At 37.0% G+C, this 26,618-nt stretch overlaps 1 protein-coding gene and 1 non-coding gene across 2 annotated transcripts in view; one reads left to right on the plus strand and one right to left on the minus strand.

The window, feature by feature from the left end:
* Window positions 1-26,618, plus strand: part of DIAPH2 (diaphanous related formin 2) — a 959,330-nt gene that overhangs the window by 789,828 nt on the left and 142,884 nt on the right. The window lies entirely within an intron of this gene.
* Window positions 13,274-13,380, minus strand: LOC118026104. The gene has a single exon (XR_004683468.1). It is a non-coding gene; the product is annotated as a U6 spliceosomal RNA (small nuclear RNA).

Raw genomic sequence — 26,618 nt, forward strand, 5'->3', positions numbered from 1 at the left:
CAAAAAATAATAGGTATTATACAAGAGCTATTAATAATATACTTTGTGAGCTCAGAGGAAGGAAATACCATGTTTTATTGTATATATCAGAAAAAGAGTCATGGAAGAAAAGGTTTTGAAGGGTGAGTATGGATTTCAGCAGTTGGAATTGGAGGTAGGGGTAGTAGGCAAATGAAATGTCATTAAGAAAAATACAGAAGTAAGAAAGTGCAAAGCATTTTGGGAGCATGGCAGATAGTCCACCTAGTAAGAAAATAGGCTATATGAAGTGTAGAAGTATGGAGAGAACTCTGGAAAAGTAGGATGATGAGCACTGGGTGTCCTATGCAACTGATTAATCACTAAATTCTACCCCTGAAACTAATAATACACTATATGTTAACTAAATTGAATTTAAAAAAAAATTTTTTTTAAGGATTTCATTTATTTGACAGAGAGAGTAGGAGAGGGAGAAGCAGGCCTCCCACGGAGCAGGGAGCCCAATGTGGGGCTCGATCCCAGGGCCCTGGGATCATGACCTCAGCCGGAGGCAGACGCTTAACAACTGAGCCACCCAGGTGCCCCAATAAATTTTTTTTTTTAAAAGTAGGTTGATGCCACATCATAGAGTGCTTGAATAAGAGACTAAGGTGTTAGCATATAATTCTTTAGGCAATGGGGAACTATTGAAGGTTTTTAAGCAGTGGAGGAACATGATCAAAGCTATATATTAAGACATTTAATCTACAGGAGTGTGAATGATGAATTAGGATTCTTCTGTCATATTCTTAGTGAAAAGAGATAATTTAGGTGAAGAGGAAGAGGAGTAGCCAGGAGTCAAAGATAATCCCAGGGTTTTGAATTTGATTAGCTAGAAAGATAGTTGGGTTATTAGAGAAAACTATTAAGAGCAGGAAAAGGAGTAGTGATGGAAGATAAAGTAAGTTTTGGGAAAGTGAAACTGAAAGTGGCAGCAGAGCATTGAGGTCAAGATGTCCAGAAGTTTCTTAAAAGGATAGGTGTAGATTTCATCACAAGATGGTTGAGTTTGTAAGATTTCTGGGTATAGTATGGAAATGGAAGGGATTATTAGAGTGATTCTTCAGATAAAAGAGATCCAAAACAGAACTTTGAAAATGCTTTCACTTAGGGGCTAAAAGTAAAACTAGCAAAGAAGATAGACAAGGAGTAGTTGGACAGGTGGGAGGAGAATCAAAACATTGTTCTAGGAGCAAAGGAAGAGGAAAGTATTAAGAAGGCAGAAAAGGTGGGCATTTTCAACAATGACATCTGTGGTAAAATCAAAAAGGATAAAGACCAATGGTTTGCCATATGGGAGTTTTCTATCAACTTTTTAAGAGCATCTTTTCAGTATTTGGATGGAACTGGGAGCCAGAATGCAGGAACTAAGCAGTGAGTAGATTGTGAGGTTGCAGGGATTGATAGCATTAATTCAACAATTGAACAATTTTATTGAATGCTTCCTGGATGTCATGTACTGGTTCAGGTACATGTACCACCAATCAGGACACTTGCCTCAAGGGGCTTACATACCTTTTGGGAAAACAGGAATGTAAGCCATGTGATAAAATTGCAATGTGATTTTATATGTGTCGTAATGAGATAGGAAACGTGCTTGTACAGCACGGGAGTTTGAGTAACTTTCCCCACCCCTTCACCTCTCACCTATTCATTCATCCCTAGAATATGGACTATGCTTTCTAACAGTTTGGTGGGTGAAAGGAACATCTCACTTTTCCTTAATAACCTAGTATGGATTTACCACCTATGAATTTTGCTGAATCCTTCTGGACCCTCTTTGTGACAGCCTTTGTTAGTTCTCAAAGTATTAAGTTCCGTATGTTTACAATTCACTTTGGAAAGGATTACCCATAAGTATTCCTGACTTTGTCATTATAAGATCAAAGGTAAGCTTTGGAAGAAAAAGAAACACATGGAAAAAAAAAAAAAAAAACTTTGCAGAAGTGAAAACCACACTTAAAATATAAATACACAATGCCACATCTGAAATCATTACCGAATAGCTATAGATACTTAGAACTTGCTTCTCCTCTCTCAACCAATTTGACTTCTTCATTCTTCGCCCACTACAAGTAAATATAAACAGTCTTCTTAGCAATAGATATCTAACTTAGCTATTTTGGCTATTACCAGATTTTGGCATATAGTTCCAGACATTAAAAAAAAAATTTACAAGAGAAGCCATATGAAGAAATGAAACCAGGAAACAGAATAAATGTAATTTGGTTGTAGAACTACACAGGGCAACCAAGAAAACTAAATTTGAAAAAAAAAAAAAGAAACTCGGGGGACACACAATTGTAGGTTTTTGGATCAGCAAGATAACAATATAAATGAGAAGCTCTACAGTCCTAAATGTCCACAATAGCCAAACTATAGAAAGAGCCGAGATGTCCATGGACAGATGAATGGAAAAAGAAGATGTGGTATGTATGTATGTATATATGTATACACACACACAATGGAATATTACTCAGCCATCAGAAGGGATGAATGCTTACCATTTACATTGATGTGGATGGAACTGGAGGGGATTATGCTGAGCAAAGTAAGTCAGTCAGAGAAAGACAATTATCATACGGTTTCACTCATATGTGGAATATAAGAAACAGCACAGAGGATCATAGGGGAAGGGAAGGAAAACTAAATGGAAAGTCATCAGAGAGGGTGACAAACCATGAGAGACTCTTAACTATAGGAAACAAACCTAGGGTTGCTGGAGGGGAGGTGGGTGGGGGATGGGATAATTAGGTGACGGGCATTAAGGAGGGCACGTGATGTGATGAGCATTGGGTGTTATACACAAATGATGAGTTATTGAACTCTACATCTGAAACTAATGATGTACTATGTGTTGGCTAATTGAATTTAAATTAAAAAAATGAGAAGCTCTAATTTACCATGTGAGAACAGATAGGGGCAAGAAACAATGATAAAAAAAAAAAGAAGGAAAAAAAGCAAACTCTAAGTATTAGGGAAAATATCTTTACAACAGAACCCAAAAACCCACATTTTCCTAGGCCTCTCTACCTCACGTAAATAACAAAACCCAAATTTTCCTAGTTCTTCTTTCCACATACACATTCAGGACCTCAAATGCCTATAAGGGATCTTTGAAGCATTTCTGGAAGTTCTCAGGGGGCATTTCACAAACAAAGTCACCCACCACTGTTCTTCTACCTCCACCCGTGATACCATACATTTACATGTCTGCTCTTTGCTATAGCAGTGGGCACTCTCATGCCTTCATGATGCCAGAGTTTGACAGTGGTCAGTGGCAAAGTGGGGGGAAACACCTCCCTCTTCTTTTGTGGCACTTCACCAGTGTACCAAGCAACACTACTTATGCCTGAAAGTCTTACATTTTTAGAGAAACAGCTTTCAGTTTTAAGTTACAGTGCTCTTGATCTCTATAGGATTTGGTCCCATATAGCAAGGTCCAAAGACAAGCCCATGACAGATCCCATGTATAGCACTCAGTATCATCCTCATCTTTTTTTTTTTTTTTTAAGATTTTATTTATTTGACAGAGGGAGACACAGCAAGAGAGGGAACACAAGCAGGGGGAGTGGGAGAGGGAGAAGCAGGCCTACCGCGGAGCAGGGAGCCCGATGTGGGGCTCGATCTGAGGACCCTGGGATCATGACCTGAGCCGAAGGCAGATGCTTAACGACTGAGCCACCCAGGCGCCCCAGTATCATCCTCATCTTTTGATGACCAAGTTCTGTTGGAGTTTTGTGTTTGTTTGTTTGTTACTGTTACTAGGTCAAGCTGGTCATTCATCCAAGCTGCTTACTTCCTTCTCCCTTAGGATGAGTTCTTTCCCATGAGGTTCCCTAGTCTTCTGTTTTGTAAGTGTTAGATTCTTGGACTAGCCAACTAAACCCCATTTAGTCTATAGAAGAGTTACTATATTATAATGTGCATTTGAAATCTAGTAAAATATGACATAATGCAGGCAAATAAACAGAAACGTGGCATTCACCCAAATGACATTTATTGATCAAATCCTAGGGGCCAGGCAACAGTGCTAGGGCCCTGGAGTGTAAAAATGGATAAAGCATAGGTGCTAGCTTCAAGTTTTCACAGCTTTGTGGGGAAGGCAGATATATACACAATATAAATGCTGTGATATACCTGTGTAGAAAATGCTGAAAGAGCAACTAGCTGCCTAGAGAATTTAAGAAATTTTTCATAATGAAAGTGGCATTTGAGTTGTGTTTTGAGTTGTGTTTTGATGAATAGTAGTTTACTTAGAAGAGAACAGGAGAAATAAGCATTTCAAATAAAGGAAATGGTAAATACATGCAATGGAAATAGGGAAGGGGAACAGTGGCAATAATGCAAAGTTTGTTGCAACAAAGAGCCAGCAGAGGTTTTTAAGTAGAAGATTACATAACTACACACAAACACACACACACACAAAAGCAAGAGGGGTTGAGGCTGGAAATAACAGATTTGGGGGGCATCTGCACATACAGGGTTATAGAAACCTTGGGATCACCTAGGAAGAATATGTCCAGTGAGAGGTAAATAGGCTGAGAATAGAGTATTTGGGAATTACATTATTTAAGAGGCAAATAGAGGAATCAGCAAAGGACACTGAGAGAAAAAATGGTTGAAAGGGAAGAAGAGAAGCAACAAAAAGTGACATCTGGAAGACTGAAGGCAGGGAGAATTTCAGAATGGAGAAAGTCAGCAGGGTCATATTCTGCAGGAAGTTAAATAAAATGATGGCTGAAAAAAGACCAGTGGGTTTGTCAACTAGCAGGTGACAGTTGACCTTTTTCCAAGCAGTTTCAGTAGAACAGTGAAGGTCAAGAACAAGGTCCTAATGGATTAAAAAATGAATATCTTGTGTACCTTAAATGCTGGGGCTTGAAGGAAACAAAAGAGTGAAAAGATAAATCGTGTCTCTTCTAGAGATTCTGACAGGAAACTCTAGACACTTACAAGGGTCTTGAATGGAGTTGCCAATCATAAGTTAATATGTCTAGTTTCACTTACAAATATGTGGCCTTTTTCTCTCTTAATTCAATTGTATTTATTGAGCATATACTATGTGATATAGTTAAAATACTTCAGCATGCCTAGTGCTTTACAAAGTTAACAAAGCACTTTCTCATTTATTCTGTGATAGGTGATTCATAGTCATCTAATGCAGAGAGAATAGTCTCATAAGTTAAAATGACAGACATTTGTGGCCTCATACAGAGAGAGAATAGATTGCGTGTTGAAGTAAGATATTCTTGAGTTAACTGGGTAGAAGCCTGGGGAGACATGAGGAGGGAGACAAAAAGGATGAGATCTTCAAAGAAAATCTTTGTCAGCTTTAGAGTTAACTGGTTTGCAAGTGGTGAAAGTCAGGAGTGGGTGGGCCATAGTTTATGTGTGATTTTCTTGAGATGAGGAAAGGAGGTGGTGAGGAAGTAGCAAATCAAATAATCCTTAGGCAAGCCACTGAGTGTTCTCAGTAGTGTTAGCGTGGTTACCTCTTGGCAATAACTACAGGGTAAATACTAGGAATCTTGGAGAACTGGTCAACCTTCAGGTCACAGCTAAAAATACAATGGGTAAGATAATCTGGGGAAAATAAATAGAGAAGTGAGCAAAAGAGAGAACCCTGGAGAAAACAAACATTTGTGGCACTGTTTCTCAGCCCTGGCTACACAATAGACTCACTTTGAGAGACTTCTAAGAAATAGCTATGTCCAGTTCCTCTCTGAACCAATGAAATCCAAATCTGTGGAGTCAGAGCCTGGGCGATAGTATGTTTTAAAAGTTCCTCAAAAAGTTGAAAATAGAGCTATCATACAACCCAGCAATTGCACTACTGGGTATTTACCCCAAAGATACAAATGTAGGGATCCGAAGGGGTACGTGCAGCCCGATGTTTATAGCAGCAATGTCCACAATAGCCAAACTATGGAAAGAGCCAAGATGTCCATTGACAGATGAATGGATAAAGAAGATGTGGTATATATATACAATGGAATATTCTGCAGCCATCAAAAGGAATGAAATCTTGCCATTTGCAATGGCGTGGATGGAACTGGAGGGTATTATGCTGAGCGAAATAAGTCAATCAGAGAAAGACATGTATCATATGATCTCACTGATATGAGGAATTCTTAATCTCAGGAAACAACCTGAGGGTTGCTGGAGTGGTGGGGGCTGGGAGGGATGGGGTGGCTGGGTGGTAGACATCGGGGAGGGTATGTGCTATGGTGAGCACTGTGAATTGGGTAAGACTGTTGAATCACAGACCTGTACCTCTGAAACAAATAATACATTATATGTTTAAAAAAAAAAAAAGATAGCAGAAAGGGAAAAATGAAGGGGGGTAATCGGAGGGGAAGACGAACCATGAGAGACTATGGACTCTGAGAAACAAACTGAGGGTTCTAGAGGGGAGGGGGGTCGGGGGATGGGTTAGCCTGGTGATGGGTATTAAAGAGGGCACGTACTGCATGGAGCACTGGGTGTTATACGCAAACAATGAATCATGGAACACTACATCAAAAACTAATGATGTAATGTATGGTGATTAACATAACATAATAAAAAACAAAAAAGTTATTCAGGCGATTTTAATGTGCCACAAAAGTGGAACCACCAATTTATGGGACTAGCTTGGTAGATGGAGCGCATGAAATAGAGCATGAAGAGGTTGGTTATGGAGGTGAGAGGAGAAAAAAAAGCTATTGTGGTATTACTTTTCAAAGAGAAAGTGCCAAATAGCATCAGATGTAGCCAAGAGAACCAAGAAAATAAGGATTGGAAAGAATCCATCAGATTTAACTATTAGGAATTCAATGGTGACTTTACAAAACTAGTTTTAGGAGTGTGTTTAGGGGGTTGGAGTGAGAAAGGCTTAGAAGCCAGATTGCATTGAGTTCTAAAATACTATTAATTTTTAAGACCATTTAATTTAGTGTCTTCTTTTTTTCATCACTAAATGTGAATTTTATAATGAAACATATACCTATATTAGTTACATAATTTGGGGGTTTTGTTTTCTTTTTATTTGTGGAAATTAAATTTTGCTTTTGGGGCAGACATACATACATACTGTATAAGATGTAGGTTTGCATTAGGGAAGCTGGAAACAGAAGATTACTATGTGGTCTATCTTTGATTATTCTTTGACAACTAGAGAACAAATTGAACACAGACCATTTATGCTCTATTTATATGCAAAATTGTTCTAAGCACTGATGATGTTCTCTATAGATATTTCAATCACTTTTGCTTGTCTTTTCTCCTACACAATATAATCAGCTCTGCTGCACATTTCTTCATTGGTGATCTCTGCAGGCCAGTAGGAGATAAGGTCAATTTCAATTGATTTTTTAATGAGAATATGAATTTAGCAGGCTTCCTTTATATACTGGAATGTGGGATAAGTTCGGACAAGCAATTATTATGCAGCAATAAATTTTTCTTGGTAGTTTTAATTCCATATCAAAAATTTATGGACATGCTAATGTTAGTAGTTAAGCTCACATAACCACCTGCTTATTTACAAACCCTCAATTCAGGAATAAATGGTAGGGACCCTATATGTCAGGTGCATGAGACCACTCTAATATGAGCAAACATTGTGGATTTGTAACTACATTAACTGACAAGGTATTCATCAGACTGTAATAAGTACCTTAAATTTTCTGAAAAACTGTTTTCAAAATGAAAGGGGGATAGTTGTTTAAATTAACTGTTCTCAAAATGAAAGGGGAAGAGTTGTTTTAAAGATTTTTTTTTTTTATTTGAGAGAGAGGGCACATGAGAGGGGGGAGGGTCAGAGGGAGAAGCAGACTCCCTGCCAAGCAGGGAGCCCGATGCGGGACTCGATCCAGGGACTCCAGGATCATGACCTGAGCCAAAGGCAGTCGCTTAACCAATTGAGCCACCCAGGCGCCCATGGGGAATAGTTGTTTTAATTGGTGGTTGTGATTATGGGCTTATTTCTCTCATATGGACTCAGGAGTGTATTACTGTGTATGTTCCTAAACAGGGATAAGAATTTGTAAACTGTCCAGCCAAATTCCATCTGCTGCCCCAGTGGCAAAAGGCAGCTAGATGCACCTGGAAATAAATGTACTCCCTACCCATCTTTTAATTTTGTGAAACCTTTGGACACACCTCTCTTGTGTATTACAACTTCAACCTTACTCCTGGTAATTCTTTTCCTTGTGTCCATTAAAATGAGAAGAGTAGAAGGTGAAGGAAGAAAGGAAAAGGGCTGTGGGTATCTTAAGCTCCATAGTACTCTTTTGAGATTCAAGTTTTTCTATTATTGATTGGTATTCTTTGCATTTGCAAAAACATGAGCTATGAAACCTTGACCCTAATACAGTGTTTCACCTATTCCAGGAAACCTTGTAAGGTTATGCTCAATGTGAACCCTCTTAAAGATATAGATGATACAAAGTGTTAAAATACTACAAGGCTTATAACTGTGTTTCACTATTAAAAGATTATGATTGGGCGCCTGGGTGGCTCAGTTGGTTAAGCGACTGCCTTCGGCTCAGGTCATGATCCTGGAGTCCCTGGATCGAGTCCCGCATCGGGCTCCCGGCTCGGCAGGGAGTCTGCTTTGCCCTCTGACCCTATCCCCTCTCATGTGTTCTCATCTTATTCTCTCTCTCTCTCAAATAAATAAATAAATAATCTTTAAAAAAAAAAAAAAGATTATGATTTATTTTTTAGCACCTAGCACATAACTCAGTATAGTACATGCTCTTGATAACTGCTTGTTGAATACTTCACAATTATCAAAAAAATTGAATCTAAATTAAATCCTTTTCAGTATATTGTACGTGAAGCTATCTCTCAAGTTTGAAATTTAGGAGATGAAAGAAATAGAAATTTCATTCTACATCACTGTAAATGGAATTCCATTAATGCTGAGTTTATTTTATGGGAAAACTCAAATGTCCTATGCGCGTTACCTTCACATGACCTTTCTACTAGTAATGTTTAGGCTTGACAAGTAAAGAAAAATTCTGAGTTTATATAAAAAAAATATAACTATATGTCATTACTCTTATTCTTACATCCATTGTGCTTGCATTTGACTGCCACCTTTTTGTCATTCTCAACCCAAATAGCTATTTGTTCTACCCCTAATGCTTAAAGGGCAAAATTCCTAAATACTACTAGAGAAAATAGAAGAAAAACAAAGCCTTTTGTTTAAGTTTTACATATCTTCTCATCAGTCTTTGTAAATATGCTCTATAAGACGGGAAGTAGACAGAAGTTAGTGAATCTCTTCAGAACAAGTGTAAGTAATTAATTGCTTTCCCCGCTTTCTCACAGATTTACTCAGGAGAACAGATCTTCAGAAGTTTAAGGTTTTTGTCTAGTATCTATGAGTATTCTAAGGACTTGAACTGTTTGTTTAAGGGACTTTTAGAATCTAGGATGATATTTTCCCTTTTCACTTGGGAAGGTTTTAGCTTGAGATTTCTTAGGGTTATTGCCTGTTCTATTGTTTGTCTTGCATAGATGGAGCATATAGCAAGCAATACAGTACTCTGTGGGCAATGAACAGGGTTTTTTTTCTTTTTATTTCATACAGTATTCACAACTCTGCAGTGATTTCAGAAAGTCAACGTATGTACCAGACACAAAGAAATGAAAAAACACAAAAACAAGGATATGATTTTCATATTGTTTGGAAGGTTGATAGGACTGTGTATGGATTTCATCTTTATTGAAAGTTATAATGACAGTTATATTTTTAGCAGACTTATCACTATGAATCAAAAGTATGCATGTCTTTCTTGTTAATGAACTGATTTTCTTTAAATATTTGGAGCCAACCTATGAAGGGAAGTTTGTATCAGGAGGGATAAGCAATATGACTTTGTGGATAATCTAGTGTTTATTTTAGTCATATTTGTGACATCATTTCAGTTGTCTGTATCAGTAGTACTTTAAGTGTCAGAGATAATGAAAGATGATTGTTTTGTACATAACTGTGGATTTTATTGTCATCAACAGATAGTTGGAATCAAACATGCTTAAATTAAAAAGAAAAAGTTCTTTTTTAAAGAATTTTTCTAATATGAAGTTTTCATTTTATGGTCAAAAAATTAAATGAACTCTCATGTACTTAGAACATTAAAACAAGTTTAGTTAATAGTCCTAAAAATCCACAATGTGAAGGCACCAAGAGGATGACCATCCTTAGTGACTGGGATAATGGTCCAGTACAGAAAATAAATTTAGAATAAAACAACATAATGAGTTTCTAGGAAATTATTAGAGGATGTTTTCAATGTTGAATTCAGGTAGAATTAGATTAGAAAAGAGAAATGGGAAAAAAAAAATCACATCTTGCCATTTGAATTTTTTTCAGTTGCCACAAACAGTATTGATCACTTTGCATGGTTCATTTAGAACTTCCTGGCAGAGGAAGATGCAAAGCACTGAAAAAGGATTATGGTCAAGTTGAATGCTGTCCACACAGATTCTATGCATTATAGATTATGCTTCCAGTTTCTTAACTTTTTTCCTACTTACCATGCTTTGTGGTCCTGGGCCCTTTGTACACCACTTTCCTCACTTCCCTTCTGCTGCTTCAGAACTGTGTTTTATCTTTTTCTCTCTCTTACAACATTGTTTCCCACTGCCATTGTCCCAATCTGATATTCCACATATTAGTTGTGGGGAAGAAAAACTGACAGAAAAAAATGAGGAAATATAATTGTGTCAGCATTATTTGAAGTCTGTCTTACTTAAGTCTCAGCATTCTATCCCTTTTAGGAAAACAAACAAGACTGACAATACTTAGTGAATACATTCTTTCTTACCTTATGTAAAATTGTTCAGGTCTTGGTGTCAGGGAGGGGTCAATGAAGGATATCTCAAAGGGACAGAGAAAAGTTCCTAGATGAACTCTTGGTTCCCAGACTTTTTAGGATTATAGTGTCATCACTGCTGGAATTTATAAGTACTCCTGGTGGTGAGTAAAGCATGAAGCAGATGATGAACCTTTTGTATACTTACAAAAATTATTTCATCAATTAGTATAGACAGTTGTGAAATGACTACATGATTTTTTTTGCTCTCAGAACGTATATACTCTGAAAAAAAAAAAACATTAAAGGGAAAAATACCTTTTCATAAAAGTTCCTCAGACCACAATGGGCAGTTGATTACAGCTTGACAGGTATAAACGTATTCAATGAAAAGGAAAAAGTTTGGGATTTCGATAAGTAAGGTAGTTTAGTAGGTTTAGTACTTAAAAAAAATTTTGTCTCTCCAAATTCATTCCAATAATGTATTAGATTTTACTCTAATAGGTCATAATGAAGTTCTACACTAAGGAGAAATCTTTATAATTAAGGCATGTAAAACAAAATATTTTTTAAAAGCATTTGTCTTATAAACTAACTGATAACGTTATTTTTTTCTCTAATCTGTAATGTCTTGAAAACATGCAGCTCTGTTCATTCACCTTTTTTTTTTTTTTTTAACTTGGAGGCTAACTCCAGTAAAAGTGAGACTCTGCAGTGTGTTCACTTATCTGTTTTTCCAAACCAAAGCATGGTCCTTAGAAAGTAGCATCTTTTATCAGTCATGGTTTTTTTTAAGATTTTATTTATTTGAGAGAGCACGAGCACAAGAGAGGAACAGAGGGAGAGGGAGAAGCAGACTCCCCAGAGAGCAGGGAGCTCCTGGGGGTAGCCCCCTTTGTCCCCAATGTGTGGCTTGATCCCAGGACTTTGGGATCATGACCCGAGCCTAAGACAGATGCTTAACTGACTGAGCCACCCAGGAGCCCCTATCAGTCATGATTTTTAATCAAGTCATGTGAAAGCTTTTTTATTATGCATTAGGCATGACTTTTTAAACTACTACTTAACTTCCATTCTTGACCATCAAGTATGTTTTGTTCTCCTAGTTGATTTGGCTATAAAAGTTAAATATGGCAAAGTTTTCTTTAAAAATTGGAGGGGCGCCTGGGTGGCTCAGTCGGTTAAGCGTCTGCCTACGGTTCAGGTCATGATCCCAGGGTCCTGGGATCAAGACCTGCGTTGGGCTCAGCAGGGAGCCTGCTTCTCCCTCTCCCACTGCCTGCCGCTCCCCCTGCTTGTGCTCTGTGTCTGTCAAATAAAGAAATAAGTAATCTTTCAAAATAAATAAATAAATAAAAATTGGAAAAGAAGCTCAATTTTGAAGTATGGCTTCTTTTGGCTTCTTTCCTGGGTTCCGTAACATGTGGAACATGTCCTGGCATAGTCGAAGGTAAAAAGGATAGTGGTTGGGTAGAATGCATCACAGAATTTTATTTCCTGTGTGTCCAAACCTGCTTTTGTACCAGTTAGCTATGACCTTTTATTCTAGCCTTAGCGCATGCGATTATTAGAGGGCACCATTTCTGAAATATTTTCTTTCTAATATTAGTTTAAGCAAATTTCCTTGCAGTGCTAATTCTTCTTTCATTTTTTGTTTTCCTCCATGTGCTGCTCCTTTCCATTAAGCTGCTAAATCTTTGGCAGAGGAATTAAACGCAATGTTTCTAGAAGCATGAATAGCTTGTGCCCTTTTCTGAGGGTCCTACTTCAGAAATATTGCAGCTGCAGTGGCATTATGTGCCTTCGTTTCTTCCCATTTATCTCTGCAGGGAAGTTCCTGCTTTAAGGTAGACCCAAGCTCTTTTATTCCTGGGATTTTTCTCCTCTAAATGATATGAATGCTTCAGTCATGTTTTCTAAAGCACATTGTTTCTTTGTTCACTTATTTCACATCGGTTGACTATGCAGCTTGTAGGAATGATGGGGAGTGGGCAAGAGAGTATAAATGAATAAGAACAAATCAGTCTTTTCTATTAGGAAAACAATGCAAAGCAAAGCCTGTATGAATACAATCACAGTAATGTGACTTTAGAGATGACACACGGTGCATTTGTATGTGATCGAGGGAATATCTCTACAGGCCATAAGATGTCAAAAATGCAGCTAAAATGAAAATAAGCCACTGGTACATTTTTCATGATACTTTGTCATAGGACTACATTGCTTCACCTGAAAAGCTCTGACTTGAATCTGGGGCAGAGAGTGAAAGGATTTTGCCGTGAGTTGCCTTTTTTAGCCCGCTCCCTCCAATATATTTCTTTTATGTGATTCTACCACTTTGCTTTCCCATCCACTTGTCATCTTATTTGTTTGCAATCTGAACATCACACTATTTATAAAATGGTCACTGCTTTTGAAGTTCATTCTCCAGAGCTCTAACTTGTATTAAGAAGAAAATAATTTTCACAGATTTGCGTGTCATTCTTGCACAGGGGCCATGCTAATCTTCTCTGTAACATTCCAATTTTAGTATATGTGCTGCCAAAGTGAGCACGATAATTTTCAAAAAAAACCTACAAGTTATTGAACAAATTAGTTAAGTCCCGTTCAAATAATAGAAGAAGGCAAACTTGACTTATTCAACTCTGACATCTAATTTGAATCTTTTGTACCTGCTGTCCTCCTGAAAGCTGCTATTACTTGTTAAATTTGAGTAGGAGAGAACAAAACAGAGATAGTAGAATATTACTTCTTTTCACTAGCTTTAAATTAATTTCAGATTACAGAGAACTACATCTTCATTATTAAAGCGAGAAATTCAATACGTACTCCACAGTGTTCTATTCTTCTAACTCTAATAATGTCAGGATTCTGCATCAGACGAACAAGGGAACTAATATTTTCATATGGTATAAATCTTTTTCTTTCTAAGCCAACAAAGTTAAAAATTCTGTTTTCTCATGTTTATGACTCTTCTTTGGCTAATTGAAACAGAATTCATGTGAATAATTTATATTACTGACTATCTGCCACTTAAACATTCATGGAAGGAAAAATAAAGTTTTAAAATAAAAAGAAATAAGCCTGCTTTGAAAAGATTATATATCATTAACAGTTTTTGTCATTTATATTTTCCTAAATAAGCTAATTTTGAAACATATAAATGCATTAAGTTGGAAATGAATCTTACTTATGCTAGCATTGGTTATGCTTCATGGTTAGCACTGGTGCAAGCTGGTAATTTAAAAACCTCAAATTTTTACTGCTATTTGTACCCAGCTGTGTAAGCTGTACAAATGATAAAATAGTCATCAAATATATTTATAATATAATAGCTGTTGTGCTTTAAATATCTTTTATGCTTTGACATTAACTGTCTCTCTCACCTTGGTATCTACTTTTCAAAAATCTATTACCCATTCCTGATACTGTTTAACTGGGATTATTTGTCCTTTGACAGTACTGCTTACTGTTGACAGTATCTTTTAATTTGCTTAATTTTCTGACATTTTCTATGTTAACTTTTTGACTTTGGGATTTTTAAATGCCAGATTTGTGCTTAAGATAGAAAACCTCCACTAATAAGATTTAGTCATATCACCTAAGTACTACACAGTTATCCCAGATGTAATAGGGAGAGATAAAGAAAGGATCACAGATAATAAATTTGCCCTGCTTTCTCCACAAAGTTGTTACTGCAAGCTTTAAGTCTCAGCTTTTATTGATAATATAAATATGGGTTATGTAAGGAAAGCTTATACCTATTTATAATAGCGTTCAAATCTGCTTTTAGTAATTGCTTTAGGCCAAACCACTCCATAAACAGTCCCAAGGCAATTTGAAAATAGGTATTTGTTACATAATCTTTTTTATTGCATATGCATTTTATTTTATGATTTTTGTAATTAAAGTAATAAAACTTGGTAGTATTTCCTGGTTAACTAGCAGGTAAACAACTTTACACAAAATAAATGTATTTTATCTTGTGAAACAACTGATGGTCATTCAAAAGGAAGATTGTTAGGAACGGGTAGGAGAAGGTAGTATTTTCAGTTGGTGACCAGGCTTTTAACAAAACAATTCCTACTATAATCCTAGAGAATTTCATCTGACTAAATCCCCACTCAAATGACAAGCATAGAGTAAGGGCTATAGTCAGAGGAACAAAGGATGGGAGGACCTATATCTGAATGAGTCCCCCCATGGTGCTCTTTAGAGGGACCCATTATGACCTCCATTAGCACCTCTCACCATTGCTTGTGAAAATACTTGGCATTGAATGATGCTGTATGTCTTACATTGTACTTGCAAAAATTGCTTACGCAATTTCAATTGGCTATGGTATTTATCATGTTCTGTCCTCAGCATTATGTAGCATGGTTAAGCCTATAAAGCAGCTGCTTTTTGTGTGTGTGTGGATCAAGTGATTGTTATGTATTGTGCAAATATCAGTTCAAGTTTCTTGAGTGCTGAGGCATCTAGATGAAGGATAGTAAACCTTAGGCTTAAAAAAACAGACTTTTGTGCTATTCTTCAAGTTCAACATTGCATGCATATATATATATGTGTGTGTGTGTGTGTGTGTGTGTATATGTGTGTATACATACACACATATATATATACACATCAATCCATCCATTGGTGAGCACAAATAAATCTGTCTTCAATGTTAATAGAAGTTGCATGTGGGTATCAAGAGGTAAAAATCTTCTAAGATATTATAAAATAATGTTATATAGCACAGTTTTTACAATGGTTCAAATATAGGGGGGCATTTGTATGTACCACAGATTAGTGTATATACAATTTTTAACCTACAATACCTTTAAAAATGGCTTTAGAACTGTAAACTTGGTTGGTTTCTTTTAAAGTATGTAGAGGTCTGGAGGATGAATATTAATTATAAAAACCTCTGAAAATTAGACTTGGTAAAATGAGCTGTGTTATATGAAACAGCTCCTGCTTTCATTGATCTGCTCTATTGTTTTTTAAATTTCTATATCATTTATTTCTGCTCTACTCATTATTTCCTTCCTCCTGCTGTCTTTAGGCTTCATTTGTTCTTTTTCTAGCTCCTTTAGGTGTAAGGTTAGGTTGTTTATTTGAGATGTTTCTTGCTTCTCAAGGTAGGCCTGTATTGCTATATACTTCCCTCTTAGGACCACTTTTGTTGCTTCCAAAACATTTTGGATTATTGTGTTTTCAATTTCATTTGTTTCCATGCATCGTTTTATTTTTCTGTGATTTCCTGGTTGACCTATTCATTGTTTAGTAGCCTGTTGTTTAACTTCTGTATATTTGTGGTCTTTCCAAATATTTTCTTGTGGTTGACTTCTGGTTTCAGAATTGGTCAGAAAAGGTGCATGGTATAATTTCAATCTCTTTGTATTTGTCGAGGGCTGTTTTATGACCTAATATGTGATCTCTTCTGGATAATGTCCCATGTGCACTTGAAAAACCTGTATATTCTGCTGTTTTAGGATGGACTGTTCTGAAAATATCTGTTAATTCTGTCTGGTCAAGTGTGTCATTCAAAGCTATTGTTTCCTTGTTTCTTTCCTTTTTTTAAGGTTTATTTATTCATTTGAGAGAAATAGAGAGCAAGTAGGGGGAGGGGCAGAGGAAGAGAGAATCTTTTTTATTGTTATGTTAATCACCATACATTACATCATTAGTTTTTGATGTAGTGTTCCATGATTCATTGTTTGTGCATAACACCCAGTGCTCCATTCAGTATGTACCCTCTTTAATACCCATCACCAGGCTAACCCATCCCCCCACCTCTCTCCCCTCTAGAACCCTCAATTTGTTTTTCAGAGTCCATCGTCTCTCATGGTTCGTCTCCCCCTCCGATTCCCCCCCCCCCTTCATTCTTCCCCTCCTGCTATCTTCTTCTTTTTTTTTCTTAACATATAATGTATTATTTGTTTCAGAGGTACAGATCTGTGATTCAACAGTCTTGCAGAATTCACAGCGCTCACCAGAGCACATACCCTCCCCAGTGTCTATCACCCAGCCACCCCATCCCTCCCACCCCAACCCCCACTCCAGCAACCCTCAGTTTGTTTCCTGAGATTAAGAATTCCTCATATCAGTGAGGTTATATGATACATGTCTTTCTCTGATTGACTTATTTCGCTCAGCATAACATCCTCCAGTTCCATCCACGTCGTTGCAAATGGCAAGATCTCATTCCTTTTGATGGCTGCAGAATATTCCATTGTATGTATATACCACATCTTCTATATCCATTCATCTGTCGATGGACATCTTGGCAGGAAGAGAGAATCTTAATCCACTTATCACAGAGCATGACACAGGGCTTGATCTCACAACCCTGAGATCACAACCTGAGCTGAAACCAAGGTCAGATGCTTAACTCACTGCACCACCCAGGTGCCCCATCCTTGTTTATTTTCTATTTAGATGATCTGTCCATTGATATAAGTGAGATGTTAAAGTCCCCTACTATTCTATTATTATCAATGAGTTCCTTTATGTTTGTTATTGTTTTATATATTTGGGTGCTCCCAGGTTGGGTGCATAAAGAGTTATAATTGTTAGATCTTCTTGTTGGATTGTCCCCTTTATTATGATATAGAGCCCTTCTTCATCTCTTTTTACAGTCTTTGTTTTCAAGTCTAGTCTCTCTGATGTAAGTATTGCTATTTCAGCTTTCTTTTGACATCCATTTGTGTGATAAATTTCTCCATCCCCTCATTTTCTTTTTTTTTTTTTAAAGATTTTATTTATTTATTTGAGACAGAGAGAATGAGAGACAGAGAGCATGAGAGGGAGGAGGGTCAGAGGGAGAAGCAGACTCCCTGCCGAGCAGGGAGCCCGATGCGGGACTCGATCCAGGGACTCCAGGATCATGACCTGAGCCGAAGGCAGTCGCTCAACCGAGCCACCCAGGTGCCCCATCCCCTCATTTTCAATCTGCAGGTGTCTTTAGGTCTAAAAAGAGTCTCTTGTAGGCAGCATAGAGATGGGTCTTTTTTTTTCCATTCTGACAGCCTATGCCTTTTGATTGAAATGTTTAGTCATTTACATTCAGAGTAATTATTGATAGATAGGTACTTATTGCCATTTTATTACTTGTTTTGTCATTGTTTCTGGAGATTTTCTCTGATCCTTTCTTGTCTTTGTCACTTTTGGTCTCTCCTTTGCACCCAAGGAGTCGCCTTTAATATTTCTTAGAGGGCTGGTTTAGTGGTCACGAACTCCTTTTGTTTTTGTTTGTCTGGGAGACTCTTTATTTCTCCTTCCATTCTAAATGACAGCCTTGGGGCGCCTGGGTGGCTCAGTTGGTTAAGTGACTGCTTTCGGCTCAGGTCATGATCCTGGAGTCCCTGGATCGAGTCCCGCATCGGGCTCCCTGCTCGGCAGGGAGTCTGCTTCTCCCTCTGACCCTCCCCCCTCTCATGTGCTCTCTCTCATTCTCTCTCTCTCAAATAAATAAATAAAATCTAAAAAAAAATAAAATAAAATAAAATAAATGACAGCCTTGCTGGATAGAGTATTGTTGGCCGCAGAATTTTCCCATTCAGCACTTTGAATAAATCATGCCACTCTCTCTGGCTTGCCAAGTTTCTGTAGAGATATCTGCAGCTAGCCTAATGGGTCTTCTCTTATAAGTTAGGGACTTCTTTTGTCTTTCTCATTTTAAGATTTTTTCTTTATCACTATATTTTGCAAATTTAATTACAATATATCTTGGTGTTGGCCTGTTTTTGTTGGTTTTGATGGGAGTTCTCTATGCCTCCTGGATCTAGATATCTGTTTCCTTCCCCAGATTAGGCAAGTTTTCAGTTATTACTTCCTCAAATAAGTTTTCTACCCCTTTCTCTCTCTTATTCTGGGACTCCTGTAATACAAATGTTTTTCTTGTTTTCTTTTTTTTTTTGGTTGTTGTTTTTTTTTTCTTTTTTTTTTTTACATTTGGTGGAGTCACTGAGTTCCCTAAGTCTGTCCTCATGTTGCATAATTCTTCTTTCTCTCTTTTGTTCAGCTTCGTAATTTCCATTATTCTCTCTTCAAGGTCACTAATTCATTCCTTTGCTTCTTCCAGCCTGTTATTCATTACATCAAACCTGTTTCCTATCTTGTTTATTGCATTCCTCATCTCTGATTGATTTTTTTTTTATTTCTTTTATCTCTGTGGTAAGGGTCTCACTGATGTCTTCTCTTCTTTTCTCAAGCCCAGTGAGTATCCTTATGATTGTTGCTTTAAATTTTCCATCAGGCATGTTACTTACATCTGTTTCACTTAGATCTCTGGCTGTGGGCTTATCTTCTTTCATCTGGGATAAATTCCTCCATCTTGGCATTTTATGTAAGTCTCTGCCTTCTTTTTGTTAGAAAAGCCAGTTATGTCTGTATTCCTTCTTCCATGTGGCCTCTTCTCTCCCTTTAGTTGTGGAGTTTGTTTTGTCAGTCTTCAGGTTGATTTCTGGGATATTTAGCATGATTTGATAGTTATCTAGTTGTGTTCATGGGACGAGACAAGCCTAGGATCCTCCTACTCTATTGTCATCCTGGTTTTCTAGGTTTTTATTCACCCCCAATAAATATGAAACAACACAATAATATTGAGGTGGTAGGTATGTTGAGACCCACTCCCAGCAACAGTGATCGCTAATATGCTGATTCCAGAGGAGGAGATGAACTAATCATCAAAGCGGATAACATCTTACAAAGAATTAACATAGGATTCAAAACTAATTACAATTGGTCTCAGCTAAATAAAAGATATGTATGTAGTTGTTGAAAAAATCAGAATGAAATGCATCAAAATATTAAGTCCTTGTAGCTATATCACAGTACTATGGGTGCTATTTACTTACTTCCAACTTTTCATAATACTCTTTCATGACCATGTGCTGATTATATCATCAGAATAAATAAATAGTATTTAAAACATTTTTTAAGATGAAAAGGAACTTTAAAGAGTAGTTCTGCTATATTTAAAGAAAAAATAGACACACCTCAAATATGCCCTGAGGACCTTGGTGGATTTAGAGAACAGCACAATATTTGATGTTAGTCATAATTATGTGAATCAGCAACAATGTATTTTCTGTAGATTTTCTTTTTGTATGTGCAGCAAAATGTATATTTGTGAAACATTTCTATACAAATGACTAAGATAAAAAACGACTAAGATAAAAAGTTTGGTATTTAAAATTTATAAATCCTCAACTATCCGGATCAACTCATTCTCTGAGGTTTCTGGATAATGGAAATCTTATTTTAGGTTTTTCTGTTTAAAATGAAATTGCTCTATAGCTATGTGTCCTATTAAATTATGCAATATTATTATATCTAAGCTTCCTCTCCTAAGTGTCCATAGCTATTTATTGAGGCATTATTCTCAAATGCCCATGGAAACAAATGTTTAAGTGATTGTCTTTATTCTTCTGTAAATGGCCCAGTTAGATGTTAAAATATATCTTATTTTCCTCAAATGTGAGGGTTTTTTTGTTTGATATTGCCTTTGTTGATTGACCCTTGCTTTTTTGGACTTGCACAAAGTAAGAGAAGAAATATTTACGTATTTCCCAACTGTTGCAGATTATTAAAATCAAATCATAAATTATTCAAGCTATTTTGAAAGCTTCCTGAGAAAAAGTATATAACATAGGGAATACAGTATTTAGAATCATATCTCCCTGCTAGTTGTATTACAGTTGAAGCACAGTTGCTACTCAATCCTCTCCTCTTAAAGATAAAATCACACAATAACAACAAAACAAAATAAATGCCAGAAGTGAATTCATTTCCTTGTCAAGAATCTAAAGTATTCTATATTCATCTGTTATGTATAAAGTATGCTTGTAGCATTATTTGAGTCTTCATTACTGCTTAGCAATCTCATCTGTTGTTCACCAAATCACATGCCTTGGTAGTTGTTCCAGATTTATTCTATTCTCTCTAATCCCTCAAACTAAAACTTACACCCTACAGGCTCAGTAAATTACCTTATGTTCCAAGTTCCTTCATGTTCTTTCAGTACCCCTTCCTGAGGCCCACGTTATACTCCTCATCTCACTCCTCTTATACCCTTCAGAATCATGAGTTATCCTCTGTTTCTTTTCTTCTTAACATCTTGCTTTAAATTGATTTCTTTTTCCTACAGAAATGCTGAGGTCTTTCTTGTACTTTAAAAACAAAGTTCAGTGATAAATAAACCAAGTAATAAATAAACGAAAATATATCTCCAAGCTACTGTCTTATGTCTAGCTGGGGAGAAATGACATGGCCACACCAAAGAAGAGATATGTATATATCTATGTGTATATACAATATATGAATTTGTATGCAGTGATACCCATAGATGAACCTTATATGGTTATTGAGAACTTACCTCTCCTGAGTGGTTGGTTTAATTGGAATTGCTTCATTTTTTGTTTGTTTGTTTAATCTGTTGTGAGGCCTTGATGGTTAGTCAGTCTTTTTTTCTCTTTATTGTGAAATTTTGAAATATATACAAAATAGAATAATATAATTAACCCAGACTCTAGCTTCAACAGTGACCAGTTCCTGGTCAATCTTGTTCTAGCTATACTCCCACCCTTGGATATTTTCAAGTTAGTCCTAGACATACATTATTTTTTTTTTTCATCTGTAAATAATTCTGTATGTATTCATAAAATAAGGATTATTTCTAACATAACCAAATAATACTAGCATATCTCATAAAACATGATTCCTTACTAACAAATATCCAGTGTTCACATTTCATGGTCTGATGTGCCCCTACCCGCCTCCCAGCCCCAGTTTGAATCAGGAACTGAATTATTGTTGCTCTCTTAAGTCTCTATTTTAAACTGTGATATCTGTCTTGTATTCGTTATCAATTGCTACATAAAAAATTACCCTCAAAACTTATTGGCTTAAAATTACAAATATTAATTACCTTCAGGTTTCTGTGTCAGGAATTTGAGAGCAGCTCAGCTGAATGATTCTGTCTCATTGTCTCTCTTCAAGTAGTGGTCGGGAAGTTGTCCAGGGCTGCATCTGTGGTCTTGAATCTGCTTTCCAGTTCACTTCTCCACCATATGAGCCTCTCTGGAGGGCTTTTTGAGTCTCTTACAATATGGCCGCTGGCTTCCCCAAGAGCGAGTGATCTAAGAGAGACAAAGAGCAAAGAGGAAGCCACAGTTCTTTCTGTGTACTAGCCTTGGAAATGACATAACAACACATCTGTCATATTCTATTGGTCACACAGACCAACCCAGAAACAGTGTAGAAGAAAACTACACCAGAGCATGAATACCAAGGGTTGGGGATAATTGAAGTGGTCATCTTGGAAGCTAGCTACTATACCTCTTCATCTTTTTTTTTTTTAATTATAATTTTCCATTGTTATTGTTGAAGCAACCAGGCCATTTGTCTGATAGAGTTTATATTTTTATTATTGTATCCCAGTGGTATCATTTACATATATCTTTACCTATCCCCCACCCCATATATTTTCTATAAACTTAGATATAGAAACTAGATCAGAGGGGCGCCTGGGTGTCTCAGTCGTTGGGCATCTGCCTTCGGCTCCGGTCATGATCCCAGGGTCCTGGGATCGAGCCCTGCATCGGGCTCCCGGCTCGGCGGGAAGCCTGCTTCTCCCTCTCCCACTCCCCCTGCTTGTGTTCCCTCTCTCACTGTCTCTCTCTCTGTCAAATAAATAAATAAAATCTTTAAAAAAAATAAAATAAAATAAAAAAATAAAAAGAAACTAGATCAGATTTGGGTTCCATATTTTTTTTTTTAAGATTTTATTTATTTATCTGAGAGAGAGAATGGGTGACAGAGAGCATGAGAGGGGAAGGGTCAGAGGGAGAAGCAGACCCCCCGCTGAGCAGGGAGCCCGATATGGGACTCGATCCCGGGACTCCAGGATCATGACCTGAGCCGAAGGCAGTTGCTTAACCAACTGAGCCACCCAGGCACCCTGGGTTCCATATTTTTAAGCAAGACATCCTTATTGTTGTTGGTATGTTGTTTTATAATGGAGCGCATGATGGCTAGTTGACTCTTAGTGTATCAGCAGCCACTGATGATCATTACCTAGATCCATTAATCCAAGAGAATGATATCCTATCATTCCCTCTTTTTAAAAAATTATTTGTAATACCTCTTTGAAAAGAAATGTCCCCTCAGCAGCTATTTGGTTACATTCGGGTATATTTCAGATGGAAAAGACAGAGTGAATGCTTGATTCTTTCTCTTTGTTTATCAGTTTTCAAAATGATTTGTTGGTTCCCTAGCATCCCCCAAAGGTAACAAGTGAGACCTAGGAACCACCACAGATATGCTAAAGCAGACTATCTGGGGATGGGTTCTAGGCATGGGTATTTTGAAAAAGCTACCTAAGTGGTTCTGATTTACTCCTCTGTTAACTTCTACTGGTCTCTGGGCACCTGGGTGGCTCAGTTGGTTAAGCAACTGCCTTCGGCTCAGGTCATGATCCTGGAGTCCCTGGATCGAGTCCCGCATCGGGCTTCCTGCTCGGCAGGGAGTCTGCTTCTCCCTCTGACCCTCCCCCCCTCATGTGCTCTCTCTCTCATTCTCTCTCTCTCAAATAAATAAATAAAATCTTAAAAAAAAAAAAAAATTTACTGGTCTCCATTCCCAGAGTCTGACTTAGTAGGTTTGGGATTGGGCCCATGATTCTGGTTTTGTTTTTGTTGTTATTTTTATAAACTCCAGAAAGTTTTCTTGAGTTGACAAGTTTGGGGAACATACACTAGACTATACTTTTTCATACTTACTGTGGCTATATGCATCTGTGCTATTCTCCCATGACATGGGTGTTACAAGTTTGTCCTCCTACAACAAACTATTACACTGAGAGCCTGCCTAGCACACACTCTGGAGTTAAACTGGTTGGGTCCAAATCTTGGTCTGCCACTTACTAGCTTTGTGACCTTGGGGAAGTTAATCACCTCTCTGTCTCTGTTTTCATATATGTAACATGGAAATAATAGTAGGATTCACCTCATGGTTGTTTGGGGGACTAAATTTAACTAATGTTAACTACACTGGTAAAATACTAGAACAGTGTTTGGTAAGGGTTTTTTGAACACATAGTAAAGTTTATCTCCCTCTAGGAGAGTTATCCCTGAATATTTGGTTAATAAAAGCTAGGCTTGGTTGTTATTATTATCATCATTATTATCATTATATTAACTGGCATTTATTTATTTTTTTGCCATTTTGTTTTGGTTATTTAACAAAGTATTTTGCACATTTTTATATGAGTGCATAGTTATCTTCCTTATTCTTTTGTACTGCTGTCTAGTATTTTTTTAAACTGACATTTAATATACCAGGCATGGTGGATTACATATTTTCTAGTTCACTTAATCTTCATGTCAATCCTTTAAGATTAGCAATATTATTCTTATTTTACATGTAAGAGAACTGAGTCTCATGAGAAGTTGAGTAAGTTGTCCAAAATAATAAGCTAATAAGTGATGGTATAGATATATATAAAAAAAGCAGTGTGATGATTAGGAACACAGATCCTGGAGCTAAGCTGTCTGGGTTAAAATCCTGCCACTACCACTTCTTAGTTGTGTATCTTGGACAAGTTACTTAACCTCTCTCTATTTCAATCTCCTTTTTTGTAAAATGAGCATAATAGAAATACCTACCTTATAGGTTATTCTGAGGATTAAATGAACTAATACTTGCAAAGTGCCTGAAATGGTGCCTAGTACATCATAAGCACTTTGTACTAACTAGTTGTTATTACTGCTATTATTAATCATTACCAATTAATTTTATTAGTTTTGGTTTAAAGAAGGCAACAGTTAAGAGGGAGAGATTGAAGGTGTTCATAGAAAGGGAAGAAACACAGGAGCATTAACTTTCAGGGGTGGAGAAAAAGGAGCGGTGTTTCTACCAAAGAGATAGACAGGATAGAAAATAATTGATGTCTAGGTGAAAGCAGATGATGAACCTCGGGACACAGACTCATTCTTACAAATTAGAAGGCAAGATCATCTTTTAGGAATGACTAAAGGAAAGTAGAATTGGAAGCCTGTGGAGGCAGGAGTTTGGACACGCTTGAGGAGTAAGCCAGGGAGCACATAAGACATAGGCAAGTTAAGTTTTGTTCATACTCAGTCGTAGCTTGATTCCCTCCCTGAGGCTAAGGAAAGTAATGTCTGGGGGAGGGGTAGCTCAGCAGCCTAGTGAGGCCAACAAGTCTGGACATGGTTTAGTGGGATGGTTATGATGGTAAGTAGAAGTGAAGGTGCCTTGAGCAGGGAATCAGGAAACGTGGAATCATATTCCAACTCTGCTATCACCTATGAGGTAGGTCACCTGACCTCTGGATCTATTAATTCCCTTATGAAATGAGAGAGCTACATCAGTTTATCTCTAACGTTCCTTCTAACTCCAGAATTTGTGACCCTAAGGGGCTGATTCTAGAGTCTAGCTGTAGGAGAAAGGAGTCCATTGAAATGCCAAAAGTAGGAAAGTGATGGGAAGGCTCAGGGAGGTTGGGATGCAGGTTCAATAAAAGTGAAGGTAGAGGTGACTCATGCTAGTCAGGCTCAATCTCAGTCTTTTCCATCTTTAAAATTTATATCTGTGTTCAAAAAAAATTTAAAACTAGTTTGCCATTTTTTATAGCAGATACTGTGGATATTGTGAATTTAATAGGCTATGTTTGACACACACAAAAGTAAATATTATTTATTTTAGTTTTCATATCTAAAATGTTCATTAACACATCAGAAATAAACAGTTTACTTATAGGGGTTTATTTTTCTGCTTTTAAGCAGAAGATAACAAAAGAGTATTTTATGCTTTCCTGTGCCCATAATCATATTACACTTTGGAATAGCTAACTAGGTTGCTTGAACACACTGTTACAGAACTGGTTAATCCATAATTCAGTAGGTTCTTGGCCTCCAAGTTGCCTTATTGACAAGCCTGAAGAAAGTAGATGGAACTAATTAGCACTCAAGCATTATAAAATAGGAAGAATTAAATAAAGCAGCTTCAATATTAAACTCAGACCCCTATGAAGATATTCCCTTTAGTTATGGGGATTTTGAAATGATGGACAGGCTAAACCAAAACTCATAATCCTATTACAGTCTCCTACACCCACCTAATAAACTTTAAGAGCTGTTTCCTTAGAGTCTGGGATATTGCCATCTTCCTCTAGGCTTTTCCGTATATAGCTTATAAATTCTTTACTGTTTCCACTAAATACTTTGTTATTTAAAATAATGTAAAAGAGAGTATGTAAGCATATATACATATTGATGCATTTTGACTATAATAATACCGTTGGCCTGTAGGGAACTTCAGATTATTAATAATTTCAGAGGAAAGCTTTTAAGAAAAAAGCTCCAGGCTTAGCTGTAATGAGGCATTTGAATAGGAGGAAGCGGGGGGGTATGTTTGTGTACATAATGAAAGTATTGGGCCCTTTGGAATGTTATGAGCCATGGTGTGCTAATAATTGATCTTTTCATTTCAGTGTTCCAGCAGACATCTTTGTACCCCTGATGTACCCTTGCAAAATGCCCTTAGCTCACATTTCCTTTTAAATATTTCTGCCTCCTGACATTTGCTACTGGGGGTGAGGGTATAACAGGGCAAATGTGATGGAGAAAGGAGAACAGTAGTAAGAAGCAGATAAATTGGTGGTTTAGAATAATGAGCCCATTTTCAGCTGAGCTCTGTGGTTCATATGAATTTTTTTTTTTTTTTTTTTTTTTTAAAGATTTTATTTATTTGCGAGAGAGAGAATGAGAGACAGAGAGCATG

The sequence above is a fragment of the Mirounga leonina genome, unplaced genomic scaffold (genome assembly GCF_011800145.1).
Source record: "Mirounga leonina isolate KUSES-001 unplaced genomic scaffold, KU_Mleo_1.0 Mir_204, whole genome shotgun sequence".
Classification (NCBI taxonomy): Eukaryota; Metazoa; Chordata; class Mammalia; order Carnivora; family Phocidae; genus Mirounga; species Mirounga leonina.